General features: G+C 38.2%; 1 long non-coding RNA gene and 1 other non-coding gene across 2 annotated transcripts; one reads left to right on the top strand and one right to left on the bottom strand.

The window, feature by feature from the left end:
- The first annotated feature begins 1,453 nt into the window (after positions 1–1,453).
- LOC145627008 (uncharacterized) lies at positions 1,454–3,859 on the top strand. Its single transcript, XR_014111257.1, has 3 exons — positions 1,454–1,596; positions 1,687–1,828; positions 3,588–3,859. It is a non-coding gene; the product is annotated as an uncharacterized LOC145627008 (long non-coding RNA).
- Positions 3,860–9,625: 5,766 nt separating this feature from the next.
- Positions 9,626–9,732, bottom strand: LOC145629624 (small nucleolar RNA R71). Its single transcript, XR_014111786.1, has one exon. It is a non-coding gene; the product is annotated as a small nucleolar RNA R71 (small nucleolar RNA).
- Between the last annotated feature and the right edge of the window lie 2,737 nt (positions 9,733–12,469).

The raw sequence follows: 12,469 nt of genomic DNA, 5'->3' as shown, positions 1-12,469 counted from the left end.
CTAAGAGGAGGGATTAGGTAAGGACCACAAGGGAATGGGAGGGACCAATACTTGATCCCAAAGGCTTCCGTAACTGGCTCTCACGTTGCCACACGCCCAAACCAAAATGCGTCAGCTGGCGCTGCCAGCCTTGGGCGCCATGGCTGCCCAACCCTTTTGATGGGCACGCCAGCTGCTCGCACATCGTAGCAACGAGCCAACAAGCCTCGAATTGCTGCGAGTTGCTGTGTGCTACTACCTGCTCTCCGCGTACCAGCCAGCAAGCATTGCTAGCGTGCTGCTAGCTCGACGGTGCTGCTTGCTTGCACATGCAAGCGATGCTTGTTAGCCTTGTGCTCGCAGCATTGCTAGCGAAGGTGCGCCAGCATGCCGCACCATGCACCAGCTAGCCTAGGCTTTGTGCGGTGCACATGCTAGTCACCATTTTATCTCAAATGCCCCTAGCACTCGGTTTGCTCAGGGCACTCCGATGCTAGGGGTATTTTGGTAACTTGTTGATTTATTATTGTTTTTACCGTCTCGTCTTTTATTTATTTGACTCAACTTGCGGCGCTCGGTTTCGACGCTCCTAGCTCGAATTCCGATGTCTAAATATTTATTACTCGAGAGACTCATTAATTCTTCCGAATTAATTCATCGTTTTGAATCGTCAGTTGTTGGGTGTGACCCGAAGGGTTCAGTCTAGATTAAGTTGTAATATTAATTATGCATTAATATCAATGATTGGAAGTGACCTCCAACTAGGCATTCCAATCACTTGAACTTACTGAATAAATAACTTTATAATAGCTTCAAACCCTCCATCGGAATAACACACTTTTTAAAAGGACACCATTCCTTTCATCTTTATAGGTGAAATGGGTGCATGTTGTGTACTTTAAGGAGCAAGATTGGTGGAGTTAAAGTACGCCTAATGCGTGCTTGGTGGGGTTGGAAGAAGCTATGCAAAGTCAAGGATGATTTGAAGGAGAGGTTTGAAAGTTAGAATTGGCTGAATCAGAAGTGCAAAATCTCATATGGTTATGAGTGGCTTCAAGGCACTATGGACAAGGTGAAAATCTCATATGGTTATGAGTGGCTTCAAGGCACTATGGACAAGGTGAATTGGTGTTCTTGGGTATGGAATAGGTATAATGTTCTTAAACATGCTTTTACCTGGCTGGCTGTCATGGGAAGATTGACAACTAGGGATAAGTTTGCTAGGATTGATATTTGTGATGATGATGGGTGCTTACTTTGTGGTGAGCACATTACTACATTTTCGATCAAATGCAACGTAAAAAATAAGCCTAATGCAACGGCTGCATTGATTACCGTTGCATTAGCATGGTCTAATACATCAGTTGCTTAATAGTAGAGCCTAACACAACGGTTGTGATTTTGCCGTTGCAATAGAGCGGTCTAACGCCACAACCATTAGGATATTATTAAAATTTAACATAGGCGCGTTATATCCCTCTTACTTTCCCTAAAATTGAAAACCCTTCACTACTTTTATCTTTCGTTCAACTCAATCCGCCGCAAGTCTACAACACTTCATCATTGAGATTCTTCTGCCATGGCCTTGGTTACATACCTTCACTCGACAAAGTAATGGTAATTCTCTAGTATTACTTCTCCTTTTTTTGTTTTATTTTAGAAATTTTCGTTTTTACATAGTCTTAGATCTTGAATATTCTCGGCCAGTTTAATTTGCTCGAATTGTGAGTTACACCCACCACTAATGAAGGCGGAGGTCGTGATAATAAGCTCCAACTCGCCAATGATCATGCTATAACTCACAATTCTCTCATGCTGGAACTTTCTGTGCTCATCTCATTGTTCTCGGGTTTGTTTATAATTTTAATTTTGAGGTTTAATTTTTCTGGGCCTTTTCAATTAATTTTTTATGCAATATGGGATTTGTTGGTAGAAAAACCTAAACCCGAATTGAGGGGTTTTGTTGGGCAATGGTTCTACTGATGAATTTAGAAATTGGATTAATTGGTTTACTTATCTTATTTTACATGCAATATAATCTTTTTTTGGTTCTAAAAATTGTAATTATCATGGATACTAGTTCAGCTAGTTCGATATATTCAATAAGAAGGATATCACATGGCTTAGAATAATCTGGCTTAGAAAATTGTAATTAATGTGGCTTTAATTTTATTTCCTCTTATTCCACTGAATTTTCTGCATTCATAAATCTTGACAGATTTTTCCCTTTTAACTAAACATTACTGTGAGTATGACAATATGAGTTCTTAGTTTTTCCAATCTATAGTCGTTGGTCGAGTGATTCTATTTGTAAATTCAATCCTTAAGCTAGGCTGCTTAGTTGAAACCTTAAACTTGATAAGAATAGTTAATGAAGAGTATCCATAAAAGTTTACCCGAAACTATATTAGTTTTAAATCTGGTATATGTTAGTTTGTTCCTAAACCTGTTAGTTATGCTCCATATAATCTAGTAGTGGGCTTTGGTTTATTTGCTTAGATTGGATTTGATATTTAACTTCATACATGGTTTGTTTTTGTGTTATTGATGTGACATTATCTGGCTATAATAATATATGTGCACAAATATAATACAACTGTTGTAACTAGCTATCCATGATGCATGAATTTTTTTTAATTTAATAATCTTTTCATATCTCACTATTACTATATTTTTGAAGTGTCTTTTGTGAAGGTTGTTTCATAGGATTAGACTTAAGGGAATATCTCACCATCATGTTCTATTTGAGTAATTTAGTAAGGTTTAATTTAGATGCTCTTTTTGTTGTTTTATTTGTAGTTAATTAGAGTGTGGGTTGATATTATCGATTAAAGTTATTAGTTGATGTTTACTTTCATTCAAGGAACTAAGAATGCTCTCTTTAGTTTTGGGATCTAGTATCACTAATTCTTTTGTTTCTGCTATTGCTTACATCTTTTCAAAGTCAGAGCTGCTTGAATTTAGTGGATAATGCCTTATTATTATTTTTCATTACTTAGTCAAATTTGTCATTCCCTAACAGGATTAGGCTGTTTCTAGTTTACTTGGTTTACCTGGATGAATTTTAGATTGGTTTGCAATTGATGTAGGTATATCATCACTGATAGCAGCGTTAGAATGACAAGTATTGTGTTCTCCTAAATCAAGATTATTAATAGTGTTTTGCCGTAATATTACTTGAAATAACTTTTTATTCCTGGCTTGGATTTAACTATGCCAACTTTTTTGTTGGTTTCAATTTTGTATCATCTGTTTGATTATATGTGTACGCTACTTTCTACATATGAATAGGTGGTATTTAATTTGCCTCAGCAAATGTTAGAGGTGCACATCTTATGTCTGTATTATTTTTTATGTCTTAGTTTGTGTTGCTAACTGTTTTACTGATTGAAATAAGACTGAGAAACTAATATTGTGCGCATTATATATGCTTTTCTTGTGTGTGCATAATTCCAGGTTTATATTTATTATCAACATGGCCGTAAGAGTAGGGCCAAGCCTCCTATTTCAATTTAAGAGGGTGGGGGGACAAACATCAAGTTCCTTTTTTTTCAATGCTCGATTATTCTATTATCCCATAATGATTTGTTTGTGTTTTGTTTATCAAGGGATTTAAATCCATTGGATATGTGTAAATAGTGCTAGAGGTGGATACTGAAGCTGAAGAAGATGCTTCCTAAATTGTTCCCTAATTGCTTTACTTGAGAAATTAGAGAAGCAGGAGAAAGAAATGATAATGTTGTCCAAAGGATTACTCAAAATATTGTTTAGGGGACAAGTTTTTTTTCATAGTTTAACTAGTTATAATTTAATTTTGTAATTTTCCTCATAGATAACAATGTACAAACTTTTATTTATATACTTCCCCCGTTCTTTATTACTGATCCGCTTTGACTTTTACACTATTCACCATCCCTCCTTTGACCGTCTTTTGTGAATAATATGTAAGGAAAATATATTCATGTATGATCTTTTTGGATTCATCTCAATAAGTATTATCATAATATATATAACTTTTATAATTTTTACTTATGGAGAATTTAAGTTATTGATCTTTAAAGTTTTGCATTGGCAAGCGTGATAAAAGAAACAGGTCAAATAAAAAAGAACAAAAGAACAGAGGAAGTATTTAATAAAATTCTGTTTTTTTAAACAAAAAATCTGTTTTAAATTGTATTATTATTATTATTATTATTATTATTATTATTATTATTATTATTATTATTATTATTATTATTGGCATAAGATATATGCATTATGTGGCATTAAATGTAGGGAATCGTGGCATTAGAGTATTTGCACCGTGGCATTAGGTATTATAGTTAATGCCACGGCAATAATGTTGCCGTTGCATCAGATATTGATCTAACGCAACGGATCATTGATGTCGTTGCATTAGGTGTCATATGTCATTGCATTAGACCTATTGCAACGCCAGCAGATGCCACGGCACATGGCCGTTGCATTAGGACTAATGCCACGGATTTTAACGCTTAATTCAACGGATTTGGGGGTTGCAATATAGTAGGTGGTGTATGAATGACATTAGCAAGTGGCTAAGAATGAATTCACATCAATTCAGTTTGGTTTCTACCTGGAAGAATTGGCATAGGAGGGCTAAGAATCCTATGCAGAAGAATGTGGCTATGGCAGTGCTTTTAACTTTTGTGTATCATATTTGGAGTGCCATGAATCTGGCCTATTGAAAGTCTACCGTTTTTTCTCCATCTATTGTGATCAAGACTGTGAAGTTAGAAGCTATAGGAAGAGCTCAACAGCTTATTAGCAAGAGATGGAAAAAAAAAAGTATTGTAAGTGGTTGTATCAGCTTAGGAATCGCATTTAACTGGGTCCCTAGTTGGGTTTTAGTCTGTTGTACAGCTGATGTCTATTCTTTGCACTCTTCTTAGAAGATTGCAGGCTCATTTCAGTTTGATTCTGGTCTCTTAGATGAACCCTTCCTAGAAGATGGCATTTGAGGAATCAGAATCTAGGAGGGTGTTTGGTCTTAGGATCTTGAGGTGTTGAGTAATCAGCCTTTATTTTAGCTTGTATAGTTTTTTATTTGTACAATTTTCATTTTAATCAATATATTCTTCTTACTTACTGATGCGTCTATTTTATATAGTATTTTACCCCCGTACCTTGGTCGTAATTAATAGTGTTTTTGGCTCTTTAGAGCCACTTTTATTACTAATTGGTGTTTTCTAGTGTTTTCGTAGATTTGGTTGACTTTTGCACGGATTTATGCTTTTGGAGTATTTTCCCGAGATATTTTGGAGCAATCACGAACATTGGAGAAGCACGACCAGATTCTATAGCCTAGGGCGGTTAGAGCTATCGAACCGGTGATTAAGGGCTCAGTATAGGTGATACAAGGGCATTTGGACCGAGTATTCAAGACCGAAAGAGGAAACCCAGGTTGGCCCGAAGAATTGGGGCCCAATCGTAGTCCAAATAGTGGCCCAAGAGAGCTGCCCGGCCAAAGAGGCTGGCGTCCGGAGGCGCGCCCGGCCGGGCGGGAGAAGCTAAGGCTGGCGCCCGGTGTCGCGCCCGGCCGGGCGCGAGATTGGTACTGACGAGCAAAAAGGCGCGCCCGATCGGGCGGTGCCTCACCCGATCCGGCGCGTGTATTTATTAGGAGACGATTAGCGTCGTTTTAATTTGTTTTAGTTTAGGATTTGTACGGAGTATAAATACTCCTCCGTAATACGATTTTATCTCTCTCTTTTTTTTCCTTTTATTCACTCTTTGTCCTCTTAATTGTTCTCTTAGATTCTCTCCCTCTTAAACTTTTGTTCTTTATTCATTCTTAATTCCAGATTTGTTTGGTAACTATTTCTCTTCTCTTAATCTTAGTTATTTATTCTATTCCTTTAATCATGTCTCCTTTAATTGCTTTTTTTATTTTATATTTAATTATGTCTGAGTAGTTTTATTTCTAGGGTTTGTGGGGATCCATAAATTATATGAAGGGGTAATTTATTGTTGTTAATTGTCAATGCTAGATTAATTTCCTATTGATTGATTTAATGCTCTGTGACTAGATTTGCGCAGATCTTTTATGCATGAGTTTAACAATATTGGTTCGAGATTCGAAAGATGATAATTAATGTTTAGGTCTAGTTTCAATAGGCAGGTTAATTTATAAATGGTTAAGTCGAGATTCGAAAGATGAGATTTAATACCGGTAAAATAATTGTGTGATTGTAATACGTAGCGAAAGCCCTTTATAATCTGATTAATGTATGCATTGATGAATGATTATGATGAGCGTCATTTATGGCGCTCAAAAGAATAAGATTTAGGTTCTTTTTCTCTATTTTCCTTCATTATTTTCCTATATTTTTCTTAGTTTTATTTGGTTTTCCATTTTAATAATTCATTTTGAGTTTTGTTTAGTTTTTATGAGTTTTTCATTATTTTAGTCCTTAATTCATAGTTTTAGTTTTATTTCTTTTATTTCTATTTTTTTTATTTTCATTTTATTTATTCTATTTTATTTGCCTTCTATTTCTCCCTCATGTTTGGTTGTTTGTGTAGGTGATTGCTCGGGACAAGACACGAGTTACATTGTCATATTCGGAGTTCCGATATTCAAGCTTGATGTTTCGAGCTTTTAAGTTCAAAATCAATTAAGTTGTTGTAACGAAAACAAGCCAACACAAGTCATCACCCTTGCTGCCGTCTTATCCTACACCCCACTATATCCTATCCTACACCACACCAAATCACTCCCTTTATTGCAACACAACAGCCAACAACACCTATAACAGCAACGCTCCCTTGCTCCCAACACAACAGCCACAACACAACAGCCTCACAAACGACTAGCTTCCACCAGCCCCTACTCACCCTTTGCTTCACCAATTCGCAACCCCAACAACAACAACTACCACTCACCAAAGCCTCACGCTGCTGCCTCCACCGCACTTGGTGGCGCAACCAAACCAGCCACCTATCCACCAATTTCCCAACACCATTTGCGTCACCAATTTAAGCACAAATCGCAGCAGCAGCTCCAGTTCATCTCCAACCACATTCCCCTGTTCCCGCAACAGCCACTACTCCGCAACATCACCACCAATCGGCAGCCACCCTTCTCCACCTTGAGCTGCCACCAATCGAACTCAATCAAGCCCCAATTCAATTGAAATTCCCCGAGGGCGCGGGTGTGAGAGGAGCGGACGCGGGCTCGATGCCTCAAATCAGGCAGTAAGTAGCCGCGGTTGTCCCGAGGTCTTCCCGCGGACGCGGTGGCTCTGGAGAGGGCGCGGCTTAGACCACCGCGGGCGCGGCTTTCTGGGTTCAATTTGAACCCGTATCACAAGCTTCTCACGTGGTTTTAATGAAGACCAACGGCCTTGATTGATGCCCGATGATAGATGATGAGATGAGCGGTGATGATTGAAGTTGATGATGATTGATGGACGGTGAAGATGGTGATGCGCTTCAATGGAGAACAAGCAGCTGAAAAATTAGAAGGAGAAGTGTACATTTTTGGGTTCTGATGTTTTGATTTTTTATGGGGATTTGTTTTCTTTTTCTTTTCCTTTTATTTTTATTTATTTCCTCTCCTTTTCATTTTATTTTATTTCTCTTTTCTTATTTCTCTTTTTAATTTATTTTCCTTTATTATTTTTATTTCCCCTTTTCTTAGTTTATTTATTTTATTTTCTTTCCTTTATTATTTTTCTTAGCTTAGTTTAAATACCCATTTTTGGGGATAATTAGGACCAACTTTTATTCTATTTTCTGAATTAGTTTAGAGCTTAGTTTTCTCTCTATTAGGTTGAGAGCATCTCTCTCTAGATTAGGCTAGATTAGGAGTAGTTTTAGAGAGAGAAAGTGAGGAATTTCAATGGTGATTGAGAGATTGAAGATGCAAGTGTGACAATTGTGTTGGAGATCTTCCTAATTATCAATGAGAATTTCTAAACTCTATCTCATTCAATTGCTTTGTTTAATTTGATGTTTGTTTGGTTTGATTTTGATATTTGATGTTTGATTAGAGTAATTGTTCTTGATATTTTGTTGATTCTTGTTCTCTATAGTTGAAAGTTTTTGATGATATTGTTTGAGTAGTTGTTGGCTAGGAATTGGGTGAAACTTGTATGATTGATTAATTGTGATTAATTTTGGAATAGTGTTGATTAATTGTTGAGATTAAAGTGATTAATGAAGGTTTGCATGTGTGTAATTCAATTAGGCCTTGAGAATTATGCTAGATTGCATTGTAATTGTTAATGACATGAACAATTGATTTAGGGATTGCAATTGTCTATTGGTTTTGATTGTGATTCTCTTGATTTGTTATTCATAGTGAACCCTAGCTTAACAATTAGGAGATAGCTCTTTGATTCCAATTGATTGCTCTTTTCATTAGTCCTCACAACCTTTGATTGGCATACTCTTCCAAGTTGTTGCAATTGACATGATTACTTGTTGATCCCCATTCCTAGTGTTTTATTTCCTTGGTTACTTGTTTTGTTAGTTGTTAGTATTCTCTCTTACCTTCGTCTTCGACCTAGCTTAGGCGCATAATTGAAAGTGCTTGAACATTACCGTTCCTTTGGGTTCGACCCTTGACTTGCCTCTATACTCGTATTAGGGTTTGTTAAGTGTTTATAAATTTAGTTTGACCGAGGGAAGATTAGATAACGACCTAGTTTTTCCCTCGTCAGATTATTATATTCTACCCTGGAATATTATTTATTGGTGAACCTGTGCCCTAGATCCTTTCATTCATTTTTTTCTCCCTATTCTTAATCCTCGTAGTTTAGTTTATTATTCAAATATAAATATTGGTTACTTCATAATCTAGATTATATTAGTTAATTAGGAATAGAAAGACTTGTTTCCCTGTGGAGTTCGACCCTACTTCCCTATCTACTTTAGTCAGAGGACTAGGGAATTATTTTTGATTAGGTGATACGACTTTACCCTGTCAAAATTTGGCGCCGTTGCCGGGGAGACGGTTTTATTTTTGTTTCTGATTATTTTTGTAGTCTAGATTATTTTCTTTTTGTCTCAGAGAGCGTTAGTTCTCTGAGGCAAATCTCACATTTGCTTCTAGTTTTTGTTTATGCCCAGGTGTTCCAGATCGGGGTACATCCCATTCGATCCCAAGATTGAACGTTCCCTTCATAGACAGAAAAATCTCTACAAGCAAATCCTGGCGGATTCTGGTGATAATAATAATAATCACCGCGATCCTCCAACTGGTTCTAGCGATTCAGAGGTATCATCAGACGCAGAATCAGAGATGGCGGTTCCAAAGAAGCTTAGTGATTACTCACAACCCAAGCTTACAGATTTTCCATGTCTCACCTCTTCTCCGGCTCTTGATGGGGTTCAATTCGAAATTAAACCTCAATTTATAACGATGATAGAAAGGAAGCAATTTAATGGAGCTAAGGGTGAAGACCCGAATCTTCACATTGCCGACTATTGTCAATATAGCAATACCATCAGGCAAGCCGGGGTCACTCAAGACCAAATCAGGGAGGTTCTCTTTCCCTTCTCTTTAACTGGAAAAGCTAAATTGTGGTTTAATGGCTTAAATAGAACTGCACTTGGTATAACTGACTGGGAAACTCTTGTTTTGAATTTTTATAACAAGTATTATCCTGCAGAGAGAACAGTCGTACTACGGAGTGCGATTCAGAACTTTTCCCAAGAAGCCGATGAATCTTTATATGAGGCTTGGGAGAGGTTCAAGGATCTACAAAGAGACTGCCCCCACCATAATTTAGCACAATGGCAGTCAATCCAAGCCTTTTATAATGGCCTTGGAAATTCTTCTCGAATAATTTTAGATTCTGCGGGAGATTTATGAATCTTGATGTTGAAGATGCAGGTCAGGTTATTGAAGACATGGCGATACAAAATTCCCAATATGGGAATCCTAGAGGATTTGCTAACAAGGGGAAACATAGTGTTGACTCTGTATCCTTTTTTCAAGCTCTACTGACCTCTATATGCCAAAAATTAGATAATCTGAGCACTGCTAATGTAGCTAATGTTTCTGCGATTAATAATAATTCTAATGAGGCTTTCTGTGAAAATTGTGTTATTTTAGGTCATTGGGAACAAGATTGCAGGAGTTTCGTGAAGCAAGTTAATGCCTTTCAAGCTTATAGGCAGAATAACCCATACTCCAACACCTACAATCCTGGGTATCGGAATCATCCGTACCTTTCCTACCGGAGTGCCAACGTTCAAAATCCACCACCACAAGAACCACAGGCGCCACAGCAACATTAGCAGAAATATTACCATCCCAATGCTGGCCAGAGGAACCAACCACAACAACCCTCTTCATCTACTGACCCTTCTCTGGTGGAAATTAGAGAAATGTTGGTTAATATGCAAAAACACATGGAGAGTAGAGATGCGACAATTGATCAAATTCTAGCACATAATAAAATTGTAGATAATCAAATTGAGCAACTTTCTGCTACTCTACAAGCTTGCCAACAGGGAGCTCTGCCAGCACAGCCGACCAGGCTTACGGATCAAGCATTTGCAATTACTCTAAGGAGTGGTTCAAACTATGAAGGTCCCCCTATGCCCAGAGTAGATGAACCTGATTTATTAAATAATGCTAATCTTGATTCCGTTAAACCAAACAATGTAGTTAATAGCCCTGCAGGGCTAAAGCATAGTACTAACATATCTGATTCTACATTGCAGGGTACGACTCCAGAGAAGGTGGCTACTCCATATAAGAGCAATAATGTTCCAAAGCCAATTATCAAACTTCTATTCCCCAATCGTCACTTGAAGACAAATTTGGATAAGCAGTTTGGTAAGTTCCTGGAGGTGATAAAAGATTTAAAGGTAACAGTTCCCTTCACTGAATTAATCACACAAATTCCTTCATATGCAAAATTTATGAAAGAAATATTGACGAGGAAAAGGTCTATTAGTGAGGTAGAGACAGTAGCTTTCACTGTAGAGTGTAGTGTCGTACTTCAAAATAAGTCTCCACCTAAATTAAAAGATCCGGGTAGTTTCTCTATCCCTTGTCATATAGGCAATCTAATGATTGATAATGCATTGTGTGATTTAGGTGCTAGCGTTAGCGTCATGCCATTATCAGTATGTTCCAAGTTAAACATGGGTAAATTAAAAGCTACCAATATTACTCTACAAATGGCCGACCGTTCTTTTAAATACCCCTTAGGTGTTTTAGAGGATGTCCCCGTTAGAGTAGGTAAATTTTATATACCTGTTGATTTTGTTGTTCTTGATATGTCTGAGGATGTGCAAACCCCAATTATTTTGGGTAGACCATTCCTTAACACTGCAGGAGCAATCATAGATGTAAGGAGTGGTAAGTTAACACTATCAGTAGGGGACGATAAAGTTATTTTCAATCTTAATAATACCCCTAAAATCCCAATGACTGAGGAAAAATGTTTCAGTGTTAATGTGGTTGAGAATTGTTCTAACAAGCCCCAAGCTCTTGAAAAAGATCCCTTGGAGGCGGTATCTTGTGTTACATCCTTGTCAGATGAGATAGAAAAATGGCAGAAGGAAGTCGATGCAATAGAAAGAGCACTTTACACTGTTGGTCTTGGTTTCGAGGATGAAAGGGTAGAACCGATCAAGCAAGTTGTGCGATTTGAGCCTACGGTAAGTGTTCCGCCAGATCGAGTTGCAAGTGTTGAATGCAATGACAATTTGAAGCAACCCTCGATCAAAGATGGATCTTTAGTGTGTAGCATTAAAGATCCCCCAGTCCAAGTCAAGGTGGATCCACCAGATAAGGTGAATTGGCGTCCCACATGGCATGTCGAGAAGTCGCGTCGCAGCCGAAACACCGCTAGACCGGGTGAGAAACCACTCGATCCAGCGTTAGGCCAAGGGTCCTAGTTACTATACTTGGTAAGGAGGTCGTGCGGGACCTAGATAAACCAGCGCTTTGCGGGAGGCAACCCGTATTTTTAACGCTTTCTAGACTAGTTTTTGTTTCCTTTTTCTTATGAGATGAGAGATGAGGGAATTTAATGAGTTTTATGAGTGTTTGTACAGGTTTAAAGGAAAAGAGTTAGCCAAATTTTGGAATAAGAAGAAAATAAAAATTCGACATTTAGCCTCGGGCCCGACCGAGCGATGGGCGCCCGACCGGGCGCGAAACTCGTCGTATATGAACTAAATTGTCCTGCCGATCGGGCGAATCTCGCCCGACCGGGCGCTAGAAGAGATGAAAATTCGATCGATAGATCGCCCGATCGGGCGAAGGGCGCCCGACCGGGCGCGAGAGTTGGAGAAAATCGGGCATTGAGATCGCCCGACCGGGCGCGAGAACACAGCAGAAATTACAAATTAGATCGCCCGATCGGGCGAGCCCTCGCCCGACCGGGCGCGACACCCCGACTTCTTCTTCTTCTTCTTTCTTCGTCCCTTTTCCTCATTCTTTCTTCTTTCTTCCATTACTTTCTCTCTCTAAACTCAAATTCTCTCTACCTTCTCTTTAAGATTT

The sequence above is a fragment of the Chenopodium album genome, chromosome 4, assembly GCF_948465745.1.
Source record: "Chenopodium album chromosome 4, dcCheAlbu1.1, whole genome shotgun sequence".
In the NCBI taxonomy this organism is placed as follows: domain Eukaryota; kingdom Viridiplantae; phylum Streptophyta; class Magnoliopsida; order Caryophyllales; family Amaranthaceae; genus Chenopodium; species Chenopodium album.
This window is presented reverse-complemented; position numbering and strand designations above follow the sequence as displayed.